At 45.9% G+C, this 18,403-nt stretch overlaps 1 pseudogene; it reads left to right on the forward strand.

Moving 5' to 3' along the window:
• The first annotated feature begins 520 nt into the window (after positions 1-520).
• On the forward strand, positions 521-638 carry LOC136637377 (5S ribosomal RNA; annotated as a pseudogene).
• The last annotated feature ends 17,765 nt before the right edge of the window (positions 639-18,403 follow it).

Genomic DNA, 18,403 nt, shown 5'->3' on the forward strand with positions numbered 1-18,403 from the left:
ATTGGTAGAGATAATTAGTTTGTACTCCACAGTCCCGTCACAATTCTTGGCACTGTTATACATTTAATAAGAACAACACGGACTGTTAGACTAGGAACACAGCGCCAATGTGCTCCCATACCGGTCCATGCAGCAAACATTATGCTTTTTCATTTGCATGTGAAGCATTCCGTGACTAGTGGGTGATATTGCATTCAGGTTGATGGTGGGGGGGGGGGGAGGAGAGAATGTAAAGACAGTCTGAAGACAAAAACCGACGTGCGGAATCCACTCTTAAAACTGGTGACGTGAACAGTGGCGTCACTCAGTGTGAGAGGCCAGCGCATCACCACTATGTTGGACCTCCTCCCATGCAGTGCGGGAGGCAATGCCCTGGGCAGTGGGCATGGTAATATGCCATCACCACACTCCTGCTGGTGTTTTTGCTATAACATTTGATAGAATAGAGATATTTCAATGGGATTTGCTTCATTGCATTCTGCATGAAATTATGCATCAATTGATATATAACATGAGGGTAGCATTCAAAAATACATCCTGCACATGCCTAATCTCGTCTGATCTTGGAAGCTAAGCAGGGTCAGGCCTGGTTAGTACTTGGATGGGAGACCGCCTGGGAATACCGGGTGCTGTAGGCTTATACCATAGTCTTTCGAGACTGAAGGTTGCCAACCAACCAGGGTTTTTTAAAATTTTGGTGGTATCACCCACCCATGCGCATCATGCGGTGCAGCCCTCACCCCTATCATGCCACTGGATGTGAATGATGACCAACGCATTATAGCTTTGAGTAGTTCACTTTTATTTCTTGATCAACCATTGGCCATAAAAGAACTCCAGGACACAGGGCACATCAAGACAACAAAGGTGCATTTCAATGGGAGGAAACTAAATCAACTGATCGGTTCGTGCTTTTGCTATTAAAATCAGGATGAAATTGTAGCAATAAAAGCAGGAGTGATTTATAATCCCTACACTGAGGCTTGTGGCACCTTAAAGACTAACACATTTATTATTGCATGAGCTTTTCTGTACTGCAGGCCACTTCCGGCACAATCCTATGGGCTGTAAGTGCAGGCGGAATCTTCATTCGGCTGGCGCAGGTTGCTGTAAAGCAGTTGTAAAGTGCTTTCTGGCAGCACATGAAGTTGCGCACTGTGGAAGTGCCAGTGGGAAGGCAGGAGCCTTCCAACTGAGCCAGCAGGGTGGGCTGTTAGTCAGAAGTGAAATCCTCAGTTTGCATGGGTGTGTGTCTGTGTGTGTACTTACAGAAGCACAGAGAAACAAACACTGAAAATAGCAGAGTCAAATGACAGTGGCAATGCAGAAGATAAAGCCTCAGGACAAACATACTAAGAACATAAGAAGAGCCCTACTGGTTCAGGCCAAAGGCCCATTTACTCCAACTTCTTGTATCTCACAGTGGCCCACCAAGTGCTTCAGGGAACACACAAGACAACAAGTCACAACCTGCATCCTGGTGCCCTCCCCTGCATCTGGGAGGAGATGTATCCTGGTGCCCTCCCCTGCATACTAGATAAGCATGGTGGCAGTTCACAACTGGTTTAGTGATAATCTCCTAGGAATGCCATTAATTAACGACCCAACCCTATCGTTCAATTACAACAGTGGAAGTCACCTTCCAAAAAGGTGTGGCCATGGGAACCATGGGAAATGGTTCACCACTGCCTGGAGCTCTGGAGGGTCGACTGAAGGCTCGGTAGCACTGTGTGCCCCACAGAGCCTAGCCTGCGCCAACCCAGGTTAGTTGGCAGTGGGGGAGGATTGTTGGCAGGGAGGTTTGGGGGAGGTTTGGAGTGGACTGGAGGGAGTAGATCTCAATGGCAAAAGAACATGCCGGATCGTATGCCCCATTTTTCAACCTGCGCTGCACCTTCCTCTCCGTAGTCATATGCCATCAAAATATCTGGCATGGATCTGAGCAGACTCATAGGTGGCCAGAAGGCCTACAGAGGGGTAAGTAAAAGAATTGGCCTTCTGGTCACACACACACACACACCCCTGCCGCTATAGCATGCAGCACATGCTCTGTTAATGCAGCTGTATGCTGTAGCATGGTGAGGGATAGGCTTGAGCTCTAACTCAGTAATATGATAAAAAAATTCCTGGTCTCAATGGAGACCAGTTACGATGATGGGAATTGTCATACATGCTAATGCTTTGAAATGTTTCTGCTGAAGAACTATCTGCAGCAGATGTCCTGGCCAGCCATATTGCTCCAGAAATTGCACTGGTTTATGATGGGGCAAAGTGCTTGCATCATAAGACAGGGTGCTAAAAGTACTACCGTTATCCTCGCCAACATTTCATACATAATGTTGTGAATAGATAGCACTTTCACATCTCTTTTTAGCATGACCCTACCTTTCCTCCCACAATTCCACACTGCTAAGGCTCGTCTCCATCTGCTGTTCATTTATTCTGCAATTGTCAGTTCCGCGCTGGCTTCCGAAGCAGCGTATGTTAGTAAGCTCCTTGTAACCGTTGACTTAAAAAAAAATTAAGACTGTTTACTAGAATGTTTAATCTGACAATAAATCTGGTTGCATTTTATTATAGCTCACACAAACAATCAAAGAGAGTCTTCTGGTAGGATAAAGACTAACATTTATTGTGGTATAAGCTTTTGTGGACTGGATTCCAATTCATCAGATGCATGAAGTGCTATTCTCATTTGACACACATATATGGGTATAGAATAAAACCTTATGGCCAAGAGGCCATGAAATGCAGAAGGTGCAATCAGTGATGTTTCTATACAAAGGCATACAAGATAAACACCACTCACTAAAACAATGCTATTCAAACCAATTCAGCAACATTTAATACCTCATTAGATGATTATGGGGGATATAATGACAGCATGGTACTGACATTTTGTGTTCATTTATATGCATGCACTCTAGAGTCAAAATTCATTGCTTGTACTGAACAGGGGGTTGGACTAGATGACCTCCAAGTTTCCTTCCAATCCTAGCATTCTGTGATCTCCCACACCACATCCAGTCAGTGATTGAATTTCAACAGAGCTGGAGAGCAGGGATGAGATTGAAAAATGGTAGCACTTGCAACTCACACAAATGACATCTTCAAACTACATCTCCCAAATGTCTCTAAAGAGGGAAAACGGTTCATTCCCCATGTCACCTGGGTGCCCCACTCCCATTCCCCACTTATCTGAGAGAAAGGGGACAGGACAATGCAGGAACAGCCACAGGATCAGCCTGCAGAGATAGTTGGACACTTGCCTTCTGCCTCCTCCAGGGTCAAGATCCTGGCGAGAACTCAGGCTGGGAGCAGAGCAGGAAGGGACAGAGCCTGACAGGCTGGCTGGCAGACTCATAAGGACCATGGAAGGCGAAGGGAGAGGAGGCTCACCCCTGGGCTGCTTCCCAGGGAACAGGACGTAAGGCAGAGGTCCTGGGCCTGAGAGTGATGGGTAGAGAGAAGGGGCAAGGAGCCCTGCAGGGCCTAGGGAGGACCAACCTCCCATGGGGCAGCCCTCAGGGGCTAGATCCAGCAGCCCCCCACTACCTCCAGAAGAGGGTGCCTTCTGATGCTAGGGCAGAACACAGCCAGCTACATTACCTTGCTGATATACTTCCCTTAGAGCAAAGGGGGTTGCCGGGCCACTGGCAACTCTCCCCCAGGGCAACTAGGGTCCTGAGTCTTCCCACAAAACCTCAGTAGCGGGGAAAGAGCCCCTTTGGGATTCAGAACCAGAGGGGATAGAGTTGATGACCAATGTATGATAGGCCCTATGACGTATCAGGGCCTAATGAATGTAAAGAACCTGACCTGAATAAAACAGTGGTGTCGCCCCATACCAAGGCCTGTGAGACTTCTTCCTGGGTGGGGTAAGTACCAGAGTCACTGGAACCTTCACCCACTTGACCCGCCTCCAGGATCCAACCCATGGGGGGCCCAGATGGACGTAACACCCCATTACCCGTAAATCAGGGTTTTCTCGGATTCTCTTTTGCTTTATGTTGGGCTGCCATGGAAGAAGTTTCAATTGGTACAAAATGCAACTGCCCAGACTTTGAGTGTTGCAAGACTTTACAAGAATGTTTTGTCTTGAATTTCTCAGGTGCATTGGTTGCCAGTTTGTTTCCAGGAAGGATTCCAGGTTCTTATCTTTAAAACCTTTTATCTTTATCTTTAAAATAAAGATTGTTAATAATAAGTTTATAATAAAGATTGTAAAGGTTGTTATCTTTAAAACCTTATACATTTAGGACCAATGTACCTAAGGGATCCATTTCCTGTTGCTCTTTTAGGCTATGATGGTGGTGATGCATGAGAGAACTTTTCTTGGTTATGGGCCTCAGTGGAATTTCCTGTGGTCTGGTTCATCTTACAGTACAGGCACTATTTTAATCACCATCACTACACACATAGGTTGGGCATGCTCCGTACAAATTGTGAACAATGTTGTTTTCTCATTGTTGGTTACACATCTGAAAGACGCACAGCTTCTTTTTCTCATAGTAAACAGAGTCACAACACAAAGGCTGCTGGACAAGGCCAGCACAAAACCTCCTGGTTCCTCCAGCGGCGTGCCAAATGCTGCCCCCTCTTGGCGATGCACTAGCCTTTGTTCCTCCCACATTCTGGGAGGGGAGGACTGGAAGAGTGAGAGGAAGAGGAAGCATGAAATAGAAAAGAATAGTTCCAATGCTCTAGCCCAGCAGTCTCCAAACTGCCACCTTCTGCACACCAGCCAGGACTATCCTTCTGGGCACAGCATGGTTGTGGCAAAGCCTTCCCATTCTGCACCACAGCCACTGTTTGTCGCGCCTCATCTTCACACACTGTTGCGCCAGGCAGCTGCTTCCATTGCCTGTCACCCCAGAAGGCTCTGTGCTCTCATTTCCCTGGGGCACAGCACAACACTGTAAAGTTCAGGCACAATGAACTGTGGCTATGACGCAGAAGCTTTGCCACCACTGTATCCAGAAGGATAACCCTGGTGCACTGGATTCAGCCCATGCGCCAGGGTTTAGACGACCCTGTTCTAGTCCACCACTCTCATGTCTTCCACATCTTCTTTCCCACCCTGTCCCCCTTTTTCTCTTCCAGTCCAGGGAGCAGGAGGAGCAACAGCAGCAGAGCAGAGGAGGTGAATGGGCAGATGGTGGTAGGCGACTTCTACCAATCTGCAGCCCCAGGTGACTGTCTCAGTTGCCCTCATGGATAGGTTGGCCCTGGCGCTGAATTGAAGCTCCGAACTCCCAGGAACGGTGTGCTAGAAATGGCTTCATTTCCTTTTTCACTGCTGTTACACAAATGCTTGGAAATGAAGTTTCAGTCTCCTTATTGCTCTGTTTACCGAGGATGACACCAGAAGAAAAGCTTGCAAAGGTTAATTGGTCCTATTGTTAAAACTGTGCTTTCTCCTCCATTCATTGCTGTCTCAAGTAGCATTCTGAGAAGCAGCGGAAGCATAAGCAGACCTGGGGGTAGTGCATTTGCATCTGTGTTTGGCAATCAGGTCAGCAGCATTTTCCCATTTACAAGTAGATAAAAACAAGGCTGTTAAAAGCAGCAGACAGGATTGAGAGCATTTTGAAATCAGATGAATAAGAGCAGTCGTGCCACCTGAAAGCGTGGCTATAAGTAGATCACCCATCCTGAAGTGGTCCACTTTGCTTTGAGTATGTCCTGGTGTCACTTTCTTTCACGATGATGATCTTGCCTTTCCACTTGGGTCTCCTCAGAAGACCCTGCTCAACTATCAGAGGTGCAGGTACTAGGGATTCAGGAAAGGGTTCTTGGATTTCCTTGTAAGGCAGGCCCAGCCCACTCACGAGGCAGACTGAAGTGGTTACAACAGATGGCAGTGCAGTTGGGGGAACCACTGCCTCCCTCTCAGTCTTTCTCAGTCTGCCTTCCCTGCCATTGGCCATTCTCTGCCAGTACTGCCAGAACTCTAGGCCAAAACCAGTTGCATGCCTGCCATAGAGTGAGATGGGGCAAAAACCCCAGGCGCCAGCCACTAGGACTCTGCAGAAGCCTCTCTGAGGCTCCCAAAGGGGGTGGAAACTGTGCTTCCAGTTTCCCAGAAGAGGTTTCATAGAAGTTTCCCTGGTGTGGGTGGACATTGGCGTGAGGCTCCGTGAGCCTCTGGTGAGTAGGGGGGATGGATTTCTGGGGGGTGGTGGTGATAGCCCGCGGGGGGGGAGCACCATCATGGAGCTTTGCCCTGGGCGTGGGGCTGCGGAGGTCCATGGCTGGCTGAAACATGCCTCTATCCTCCTTTACATTTCCTGTAATGACCCATTTGATTATGATGACCCCATGATGATGACGACAGAAGCAAGCATGGGTGGAGGTGTTGGCTTCCAGTGGGATAGTTTTTGGCATGGCAAGGCACCATGCAACACAAGGTAAGGAGAGACAGGAGCATTCAGTGCAGATCTTGGGCTAACTGCCCTACCCCTACATTTGGGTGCCCAGAATATCCACACAAGGGGCATTCATTTTGCTGAAATGGGGAGGGAGGGATGAAAATGGACAGGAATATATCTGCAAGCAGCTACCCTGAATTATTTTAACAAGAATGCCAATCCACTAGGTCTCGCAATGATATTCTCACACAAGATTTAAAAATGAGCTCTTCCAACCATAAAATTACTAATTGGTCTTGCCTTGCAAAAAAAAAAAAAAAAAAGATAAATAAAACGAATGTCTCATTACTGTCAAACATTTGATTTCTTGTTTTATAGGTGGTAAAATGAACATTTTTGGTTCTGCATGTAAAAAATTCAAGATGTCATTTCCCTTCCTGGAAGAAATTGTTCCAGGTTGATTGTCACAATTTCTTGTTTTAATAGAACTTCTTTCAACCTGGCAATAAAGATCAAGTGCTGCAGAATGTGTACTGGAATGTTTTATATTAAAGAGAATTTCATCAAGTGGTAAGAGCTGGAAAGGAGAAAGATGGACTTCAGGTTCTCTTGTAGTCTCTTCTTGCTCTTTAACTTTGTCAGGGAAAGGAAAGAGCGAGTCCCAGGAGAAGGCAGCCTGGTCATGGGGGGCTGTGCCTTGTGATTAGCATACATGCACCCCTTCCTGTTCCCCACTTTCTCTTTGCTTTATCAGCAGCTTAATGGGGGAAAAAAAAAACATTGCCACCATCCCAGGCTGTAGAGACCAGACAGAGGAGGGCAAAATGAAAAGAGTAAAAAAAAAAATTGAAGGAGAATTCCAAACCCCATGGGTGCTTATTAAAAATCATACCTATGGTAATGGCTGCAGGGCAAAGAAATGTGACAGTCCACTGAATTACCCATGAACATGGACCAGGCAGACAAAGGCTCAAAATGGAACCCGTTTGTTAAAAGTCTAAACAAGAGGATTAAGCATTGTGGGGAAAGAAAGGGGGTAATAAAAGCACAAGCAGGTGGATAGAAAATGGCTGGAAAGCCCAAAGAAAAGGTTTTATGACATTGATGTAGTAGCCAGTAATACTCAGCAGATGATGTTGAGATGCTACTAAAAAAAACCTTCCCACCCCTGGCCCTCCCAATGCATTACCATGCAGGGCTCCCCAAACCTCTGCAAGTCTGTAAAAATGGAAAAAAGTGGACACTTCTGGTTTCATCACAAAAACCGCAAGTGCCCATATTTCCCCTTTTTTTTCAGACTTACAGAGGCTGGGGAGATCTGTGAAGGGCTCCCCAGACCTCCTAGGACTCCAGTGCTGGCTGTAGGTAAGTGAAGAAGAGCCCTTTCCATCCTAGGCAGCAGTGTGATCCCGGAGATAGTGTTGCTTAAGTCCCCCCACCCCAGCAAATATGTGGTTCTCTCTTGGGGAACCATGCCTGGAAGGCATGCATTCCAGACATGGAGTTCTCCAACAGAGAGAAGGCCCTAGCTCTCATCTCCCTCAAGCTCTCCTCAGGTTGTAAGTGTCTCAATAGATACATAGTAAGTACCTCAATGGATAGGCAGGTTCACCCGACTGACTTGTTGGTTGGTTGGTTTTCTGGTGTGAAATATCTAAGGCTAGCACCAGTTTTTTACACCACAGCTTGCAGTTTCTATGGCTTGTTTCTCCTTTCAGCAGGGAGCCCTTTCTTTCAACAGGGCCATTAAGAATTTTAGAGAATGTCGGGGGCACCAATATCTATGGAATTATCATCCAAGACTTTCAGGTTTTACAAACAGACATTTTTGAAGGACCCCTTTTGGGAACTGACAATTCTTAAGTTAGTGAGGCATGCACAAACAGTACTGAGAAGTCTGCCTGAGGAAGGAACTCACTGGTTATCTAGAAGAGATTATGGAACAGCAGCTACACTTGCTGGGGTGAAATTAAAAGGGCCATCAGTCTGCATGATTCAGGGCAAAAATTGGTGGTTATGGACACTTTGTGCCTTCTTCTGAAACACTGGGCCTTGCAGGAACTGCATTATTGAGCCTGAGGGACACTTGGTCCGTTGTCGCATGGGGTGCTTATAGCACTGTGGAAGAGAGTTGAAATACATCACCTCGGAAATGAAGACATTAACCTTGGCCTGGAGTGTTTATGCCACATTGTGCTAAATCCCCTCTGGAACCTTTCTCTATTAACGGTTCGGTTACACTTACTGCTGAAAAAGAAAAGAAGCGGAAAAAGGAATCAATTGTCGCAAATTTGTGTCTTTATTGACTGTATCAAGAGCTAAAGAAGCTGCTGCTGTAGATAGTAGAGTTGTATCTCTTTTCTTACATACAAGGCTTTATTTCGAAGATCAAGCATTTCATATTCAGGGCATTTGGCTTTGGGTATATTACATTAGCTGATTTTCCCCACCTTTCACAGTTCTGGACTAGTGTTTACCATTCCCCACCCCCACCCACCCCCACACACACATACACACCTTGGTGGGTGGAAAAACATTTTGGAGAAGGGTGGTTTAGGAGAAAAGCAATTGGCAGAAAAAGAACTAAGCAACCCCTTTCCCCCTCCTTTTCCACTACAGAGCATCCTTTCCAGGGAAAAGGGGGTCATCAAGCTATAGTGTGTAGTCTCGATCTTAGAACAATAGAATTGCATGAATATTTCAAAGAAATGTTGCATCAGCTGTGCATTTAATTGTACCAGTTTTGCCCGCTCAGAACAGAACATTCTGCAAATGGATCTCACAGATCTGTCAGGTTTCTTCCACATCGCCTTTTTGTTTTGGTTTTCCGGAATTGCCATTCTTTTGTTCAATCACTTTTTACAGAAATCAAGAAAATGTTGTCAAATCATCGCAGCCCCGTGTTTTCTGAGATGTCCTCCCATTTTTTATTTTTAGATCTGATTTGTGGCATCTTTTGTGCTTGTGCAACAAAATGCAATTACAACACCAGCCTGCCCAGCATTGACAATCAAATAACTATTGAAGTTTCTTCTCGGCTACTGTTCCTTTAATTACATTTTGCTGTTTGCAGGTCCAGCCCATTGAATTTGTTCCTGTTGATCTCAGGTGGAGGCTGCCTAATGAATTGCTTTTTATTTGCCTCTTATATAGCCTCCATTGATTGGTGGTTTGCTGTAGCATTTTTATTTCCATTTTTAAAATAGAAAATTAGCCCTATTTTGTGATAATAACTCAAAAAATAATAATGAGAGGAAATCCATAATTAAAACCCCTCTGTGGGAACTGAAAAAGACATTCCAACAAAGAAGAGCGGCTGATAAAATAAGTGCTGATAAAAAGTAATATTTGTCATTAATTAATATATCGCCATCAGTGCATAGAGTGGTTTACAGAATAATGAGTCCTGTAATGGACCATAATAAGCCCCTGCCCCACACAATTCACAGTCTAAAATTCAACATAGGGAGAGGTGGCATCAACACGAGGAGAAGTAATGGAGTTAATAATCCCGATATGTAATTATTGTTATTACAACTGCATAAGAGGCTAAAAATATAATAGCGCAACTAGGAAAAAAAGCATGGAACCAATATTATGCAGAATTAATATCAGAGGAGAAATGGGACAATGTTTTCAAGAATAAAATATCAATTTCTGTAGCCCTGCCAGAGAATCATTTCCAGATCTAGTATAACTGGAACCTTGCTCCTGTAAAGTTGAGTAAAATAGATCCCTTAATTGACAATAGCTGCTGGCAATATTTTACAATAACAGTTGGTGAAAAGGTATTGGTGGTGGACATCCGTGAAGACATGATCTTCTTGGAAAGAAATGGTACTAATTATTAAAGAGATTGCTTCTTGGGATAGATTTTTCAACCCTTTAAATGCATTCAAGGTTATAGTGAAGGCTGAAACCCTATCCACACTTACCTGGAAGTAAACCCCATTTACTATAGTGGGGCTTATTTCTGAGTAGATATGCCTAGGACTGAGCTCCAAGTGTCATTTAAAACTGGTCCACTCCTTCCTAAGAACGGCAAGAACTATGGGCCCAAACCTATCCAACATTCCAGTGCTGGTGCAACTACAGTGCAGCCCTGAGGAATGGGAACAAATGCTCCCTTACCTGGAGGTGACCTCTGTGACTACTCCCCTACTACTTTATGCAGTGCATGCCTTATTGGCATGGCTGCACCAGCACTGGAAAATTGGATAGGATTGGGTCCTGAGCTGGTTACTCTCCTATACACACTTAACAACAACAACAACAACAACAACAACTAGGTATTTATATACCACCTTTCTGGTCACTGGATTACTCCTCTGACTTTATTCAAGGCGGTTTACATGGGCAGGCGTTTCTAAATCCCTCGAGGGGATTTTTACAATCATAGAGGCTCTCTCTTTCAAGAAGCAACAACATTTCAGGATGGATCTTCCTGGTTTGGTCTCACTTCTGGCCTCCAGTTCTCCCAGGCAGGCTGACAAGAAGCTCCATCTCTCACATGGAGGGCAGCCAAGACGCTTCTTGCTCACACCAAGAGCAAGTGGAATCACTCGGCTGGGCTTGTCAGCTGCTTCAAGGTCTCGCCATTCTCAGCCATTCAGGGAGCTGCCGGTGTCCTTGAACTGGCTAACGGAGGCTCTACCCCAGGGGTGCTCAATAGGTGGATCGCGATCCACTGGTAGATCGCGAAGCAAAATGAGTAGATCGCGGAGTGCTGACCCCCCCTTCAGGTGCCTCTGGGAGGAAACGCCGGGAGTAAGGCCCATTGTACTCAATGGGGCTTACTCCCAGGTAAGTGTGGCTAGGATTGCAGCCTCACAGCCTAATCCTAGGCATGTCTACTCAGGAGTAAGTCCTGTTATACTCAGTGGGGCTCAAGGTACACCAACATACATTGTACACATAAATGTTATATGTTATGATGGCACGAACATTGTAAAAAAAACTCTGGTAGATCTCCGGGCCTTGCTGGGTTTCAAAGTAGCTCTCGACCCAAAAAAGTGTGAGCTCCCCTGCTCTGCCCTCTAGACCAGACCTCCTGCCCTGCCTAGGTGTAAGTGCCATTGAACATGATGGTACTTACTTTTGAACAGACATGCATAGGATTCGGGTGTAAAAACCAAAATTGGACCAAGTGTAGTGGATTGGCTACGAAGCTTCTGGGCGATACAATATTTAATTTAAAAAATCACACACCTAGGAATTATTAAGAAGGATGGAAAAAGTGGGAGGATTAAATATTTTCTACTTGGCATGGAATAAATTCTGTCTTTGTGGGCACATGAACATGCATGTGTATTGCTGGCTTTGGCATTTAGAGATGAAAATGTATAAAAATATATTTTTTAAAAATTACACTTCTTTGCCCTTTTAATCTTCATGGACCTCACTCCAGGCAGACTACCAAGCTACGAGGTGGGGAGGGATTGTTTCTTAGGCAATTGCTGGAAAAGAGTGTTAAATCTTTTCTTCCAGAGCATGAAGCGAGGCTATATCAGTGTCTGCAAGAATGGGCAGTAGTTTCCACAAGGCAAAACAGCAGTGAGGAAGCATCCGTTCAGCCAAGTGTCTGTTAAGTTTTCATTTATAACTGAGCAATTACATCTGCCGAGTGGGTCTGACAATTGCAGCATCCTAAGTGTGCATTCTTGCAAAGATTTATTCTGTCTGTATCTCCTTTCCACAAGTTAGAATTTGGATCCAGAAAATACTGAGGCTGCGATCCTATATCTGGGAGTAAGTTACACTGAACTCAATGGAACTTACTTCCAAGTAGACATGCATAGGTTTTCTCTGTGAGTCACGCTTTCAGATTGGGTATCAATTACAGCAGGCAAGACTGGCTTATTTTCTCCACTGCTTTCTGACAAAAGGAGGTATGTCTTCATGCTGTGTGTAATTAGTCAGTGGAACTCATTGCCACAAGATGTGATGAAGACCACTAGCTTGGATGGCTTTAAAAGATAATTGGATAAAATCATGGGGAGCAGATCTATCATGAGTGTTAGTCATGATGGCTATGCACTACCTCTACTACCTCTAGATTCAGCGTCAGTCTGCCTCTGAATAGCAGTTTCAGAAGACTGGGTGAGAAAAAAGTCTGCCTTTCTCCACTGCTTGTGGCCTTCTCAAAAGCAGCTTGTGGGCCATGGTGGGACACAGAATGCTGGTCAAAACTGGCTTTATACAGCTGGGCTTTTCTTGTGTTTTTAAGCCATCTCAACTTGTAAGCAACCACACCAAAAATGATCCACTATCCACATGTTGTAGCCTGCCAAGTTGTTGACAACCATCTTGTTTTAGTCTAAGGCCAGCCAAACAAAACCAACCGAAATACCCTGGTGGCCTGTGTTCAGCCTGCAGGCCCCATCAGCTGTATGAGTCAGATCTAGTTTCACTTATTTCCACTTCAACTTAATTTAGAAGATCATCAACAGCCATCCATCCTCTAGCCTTCTTTACTCTAGGTCAGCATTTCTCAACCTTTGTTCCCTCAACGTACCACTTTGCATGGTTCCCCTATCAAAAGTACCTCCAGAAGTAACTGGCAATGACACAATTGCTAATTACTTCTGGGTTGGGAGGCCAGGAGCCACAAGCACCAGTAGGAGGTTCAGGGCACCAGTGGTGGACCTGCCCCCATGGTGTGCCGGAGTAAGTCTGCGATGGCACCCCCCTGACATGAATCCACCACGTCCCATTTACCAGGATTGCAATGGAGCCTCATGCTACCCCAGGACCGACTGAGGAAGCATTCTGAGGCTTCCCCATGGTCTTAAACTGTGCTTCTGGAAAACCGGAAGCACAGTTTCCGACTGTGTTAGAAGCCTCAGGACGTTTCCCGCATGGTCCTAGAGGCACGCAAGGTTCTGTGCCCAGGGCATTTGCCTCTTTTGTTCAATGGCAGATCTGCAGGGCAGGCAGGAAGGCTTTTCCAAACATGCAAAAACTGCCCACCGGAGCTCTGCCTGCCAAGCCAAGCCTCCTAGTGCTATTTGTCTTGTCACAGTCTTACTGCCAGGTGGCAGGTGTCTGAGGGTGTACCTGGCATACTACCAGTTGAGCAACACTGCTCTAGATTCTTCTGTGAGTCTACCACATTTAACTACATCCCTTCTTCCTCCACGTTTCCCCCCTCCTTTGTTCTGCCTTTTCTCCTTCTAAGGAGTTTCTCTCTTTTCCCCTCTTCCTATGAATTAGCTCTCCTTAGAGTTCCATTACTGTGTCCTTGCTAGCATGAGATTCCATCCTGTACAGAGTGAGAGACTACCGTAATTCAGATAATCCCTGTTTGGTCTTCTGAGCACTTTAGGAAAGTGCATTCTGCCTTGGCCTCGGTCATCTTTTCACCACCAGATTATGTAGACGTGCCATTAGCTTCCACACAGGACCCCTGCACACAATTGCTTCCCCTTTTGTGTACACATATGGTACATGTGATACAAATACTGCCAGTCATATTAGACTGACCATTGGTCTTATCCAAGATTGCTCTCATGTGTGTGGTTTAATTTGATTTCTGTTCTGTAACCTTAGTCTCTGAGAGAAAGAGGTTATCTCACCCGCACCTCATCATCATCTTTGGCACATTTCTGCCACTTGTTAACCCTCACCTGGCTATGAGGACTTCCTGGGGCAGAATGGAAAATCAGTCACTAATTCCAGTCCAGGTATCACTTTATTTCATCCCCCTTTCCATATACATCCCAGATTTTACCAAGATTTCATGCCAGAAGATGAGAAATAAAGAAGTCCTACATAAAAATATCACTAAATGTCTGTGAGAAGAAGAGTTGGAACAAGGACAGGTGTGTGTGTGTCTGTACATTTGTATATGTCAAGTTCATTCATAGCCTATCCTATATTGATTAAGCAGTACTTTCCAAGCAGGTATATTATCTCAGAAAATAATCAGTAAATTAACTCCAGGACATCAGCCTCCTAGGAAGATTAATGATACATAATTTACTTCTATGAAAGAAGCAAGCATCCAATAAATTAGAAAATGTGCACCACCATCAAGGCAAATTGTTAAATATGTCCAGCACCCACTTTATTGAGTGGTTGACAAATGGATTTTACATTCATTCAGTCACATCAGAACTGCCTACTAGTTGCCCCTCGCTATATGGGAACAAAAGTACAGTATGTGCAGATTACCCACGTTGCAATCCTAGACACACTGACCCGGAAGTAAGTCCGGGTGAAGTAAATGAAACTCACTGCTGAGTAGATATGTATGGGATTTGTTGCATGGCCAATATTTTATTTCTGTTAATTTCCTTTGATTCAAGGTGTGTGATAGACATGCATTGAAACACATGTAGTTGGTGCTAGTTGCCTGCCTGGAGAATATAGACCAATAATGTGGCGATTTTACAGGTCTGATGGCAGGATGCAGGGCTTGGGAGAGGGAGGTAAAGGGAGTAATTTGTACCCGGGCCCAGGGTCTAAAGGGGGGCCCAGGAGCCAAAGGAGGGGGCCCAGGAATTTCCTGGGACCTTTTTTTCCTATCTAAGACATGTTGCCTGCATGGGATGCTGGGGACACTACTGATGCCACATGGATTGGTAGACCTGGGCTCCAAAGACTTTTCCAGCAGTCTCTAACCTCCCCCTACCCTTTCGCCCCTCCCTACCCCTATTCTGCTTGACCATCACCACCCTCCACCACTCTGTTTCACCCCTCCCTCTTTGCAAAGGGGCCCAAAAGAAACTTTTACCCCCTGATAAAATTCCTCTCAGAGGCCCTGGCAGGATGCCATGAATTCACAGACCAGGCCCAAATTTGCCTGGGTTGGTGCAAGGGACTTACACTGGCCCATCTGCAGCTCTGGATTGTGCTCTCAGTCTCTCAGTGTGGACATATCTAGATGTTGCAGGAAAAACCTCTTTCCTTCACTGTCCACACGTGCATGCTCACCACTTGATTACTAGCAGAGCTTGACTGTGTGCATGAACCGTCACAGATCTGTCACCACAAACACAGCAGTGCTTCTCATGGGGGTTAGTTCATCTACTCTGCTGTGAGATGTCAAGTGCACAAGGATCACACACAAACTAATCATGTATTTTGTGCATGTGCAAAGCTGCTGTGAATGTCTGGGCATGCAGGAATACAGGCAACATTCAGAGCTCAAAAAAGGGGAGGCTGAGATTAGCTATATGAAAAAAAAATAATAAAGCCTCCTGCTGTAAATCTCGGGGACAATGAGAGCTAAAGAATTTCTGCATCTTCCAATCATGACAAATAATTAAGGCTCATAATATCAGTGCCAGTATGATTAATGAAGAGGAAAGGACAATCTTTCTGGAACTGCTGTGCATTTCAAGGCACCAGGAACTTTTAACCCTTTCAGTCTGAAGATGATTTATTTCATTTCAGACTTGCAATCCTTTCTGCTTTCTATAAATTGAATCCAGCTATACTAATGCTCTCCATTCTATACCAGACACTTTGAGAATCTCTCCATCACAGCTATCCCAAACATTTTACTGTCCCAAGCAAATTAAATTTGGCTCCCATCCGCCCTGTCCCCCATATATTGAATGAGCAATTATTAAGATGCTCAACAAATGATGAGACACAAGTGGTGACTTATCATTTGTTGAGCATCATAATAATTGCTCATTCAATGATCTGACAATTCTCTTAATTTCATTTTTGAATGCAGTGATCTAGGTATTACACTACTGTGCTCCACTTATGCCCCAAACCTAGTGTGTTGGCAATCTTCAGTCTCGAAAGACTATGGTATTGCGCTCTGAAAGGTGGTTCTGGAACAGCGTCTAGTGTGGCTGAAAAGGCCAATTCGGGAGTGACAATCCCTTCCACACTGGGAGCAAGTGCAGTCTGTCCCTGGTCTGTCTCCCTGGCTATGGGCCTTCCTTCTTTGCCTCTTTGCCTCAGACTGTTGGCCAAGTGTCTCTTCAAACTGGGAAAGGCCATGCTGCACAGCCTGCCTCCAAGCGGGCCGCTCAGAGGCCAGGGTTTCCCACTTGTTGAGGTCCACTCCTAAGGCCTTCAGATCCCTCTTGCAGATGTCCTTGTATCACAGCTGTGGTCTACCTGTAGGGTGCTTTCCTTGCACAAGTTCTCCATAGAGGAGATCCTTTGGGATCCGGCCATCATCCATTCTCACGACATGACGGAGCCAACGCAGGCGTCTCTGTTTCAGCAGTGCATACATGCTAGGGATTCCAGCTCGTTCCAGGACTGTGTTGTTTGGAACTTTGTCCTGCCAGGTGATGCTGAGAATGCGTCGGAGGCAGCGCATGTGGAAAGCGTTCAGTTTCCTCTCCTGTTGTGAGCGAAGAGTCCATGACTCGTTGCAGTACAGAAGTGTAAGTGTGCCCCAAACCTTACCACAGTGAATGCCACTAGAACAAGTGTTCCAGCAGTGCTAGGTGCTTTCTGGCAGTCACAAAAATCTGACATGCTGGAGTGTATGGGCTGGCTGCCACCAGAAGCAGTGAGTGGCTGGCTCCATGTGGTAGCAGACTCTGGACACTGCCCCAGATAGGCCTGCACGGGGGGGGGGGGGGAAGGCAGGGTGGGTGGAATGGGACATGAGGAAGAGGGCAGTTCGGGACTGGGAAGGGGGCAGGTTTGGCAGCAGTGGTGTCCACTGAATCCAAGCTCCCTTCTTGAGCTCAACCACTTTCATGAGTTCACGCCAACTAGTGTTTCACTGGTGCAGGCTGGGTGAGTCTGAACCATGGAGCTCCGAACAGCAAAGCAGAAATTAAGAATATAAGAAGAGCCCTGCTGGATCAGACCAAGGGCTCATCTAGTCCAGCTTCCTGAATCTCACAGTGGCCCACCAGATGCCTCAGGGGGCACACAAGACAACAAGAGGCCTACATAGCAGTGCCCTTCCTTGCATCTGCTCTGCCACTGAGATATGGTCCCTCCCATAAAGATGAAAAACATCCTAGTGACTCAGGTACCCCAGGAATGTTAGTACCCCAGGCATTACGTAGCCTCCATAATTGGGAGACCCTGCTCTCTATTCTGTAGAGAGGCTCAGAGAAGGCTTATATTCTCTTTTCCTCACCTTCCCACAGATTCATAGTATCAGGAGAGAGGAGTCCAGGCCTTATCACTGCAACACTGGTAATGATGATGATTTTCCTGATCATGATTACTTTCTCATCTCAGTGGAATATGATCTTAAGAGGAACTGTGAGCCTGAAGTGCTGGGACTAATATGGCGTTGCTGTCCAGTCCATTTCACATTCATCATATTGAAAATAAAGTGGTACGCAAGAGATGTGTTTGGCTAATGGCTGTTTGCTGCCTGAAGGAGGGCACCAAATGTCACCCCCTTCTATCTCTCCTCTTTTCTTCTGTTAAAATGATATCCCTTCCTTTTCAATCAGGAAGAGAAAAATCAGCGAAGTGCCACTTTGCCTTCTTTCCTGTACAGGTCATCCGTCAGGGTGGGTGCTGGTTGAGAACTAGCCCATAATCTGCACTATAAGCAGCCTGTTGGCAGAACCAGCCCTGGTTTGAAATAAGATGATAAGAATTGCCTTCCTGAAATCAGGGCTCTGCTCATTCAGCAGTTTGTCTCCACCAACGGCCAGCCTATGCCATGGAAAGCTGGGCATTCTTTCACCCACTGCAGGCCCATCCATGAGACCACCTGATACGGGCAGGTAGACCTGGGCTCCCACCCAGACTTGGAGCCCAGATCTACCTGCTGGTTAGACCTGGGCTCCCATTCCAACTGCCCTCTGGAGCCATCTCTTCTAGGTGGGTAGACCTGGGCTCCTGGTTGGATACAGCAGAATACAAGGGGTGCTTTCACCCCAAGACAGCTACTGCCACCTCCCTCCAACCTGCCACAAATGCAAACCTCAGTTATTCCTGTTCACGCAAGGAAGAATAATAATAAATAATAAACTTGATACCCCACCCTTCTCCCCAAAGGGACCCAGGGCGGGAACCCAGAAGCAGTTCATTCCCCAACTTGCCGTGCTCTCTGTGCACTGCCGTGAAACCTGGAAGTATGGGAC

Source organism: Tiliqua scincoides, chromosome 1 (genome assembly GCF_035046505.1).
Source record: "Tiliqua scincoides isolate rTilSci1 chromosome 1, rTilSci1.hap2, whole genome shotgun sequence".
Lineage (NCBI taxonomy): Eukaryota > Metazoa > Chordata > Lepidosauria > Squamata > Scincidae > Tiliqua > Tiliqua scincoides.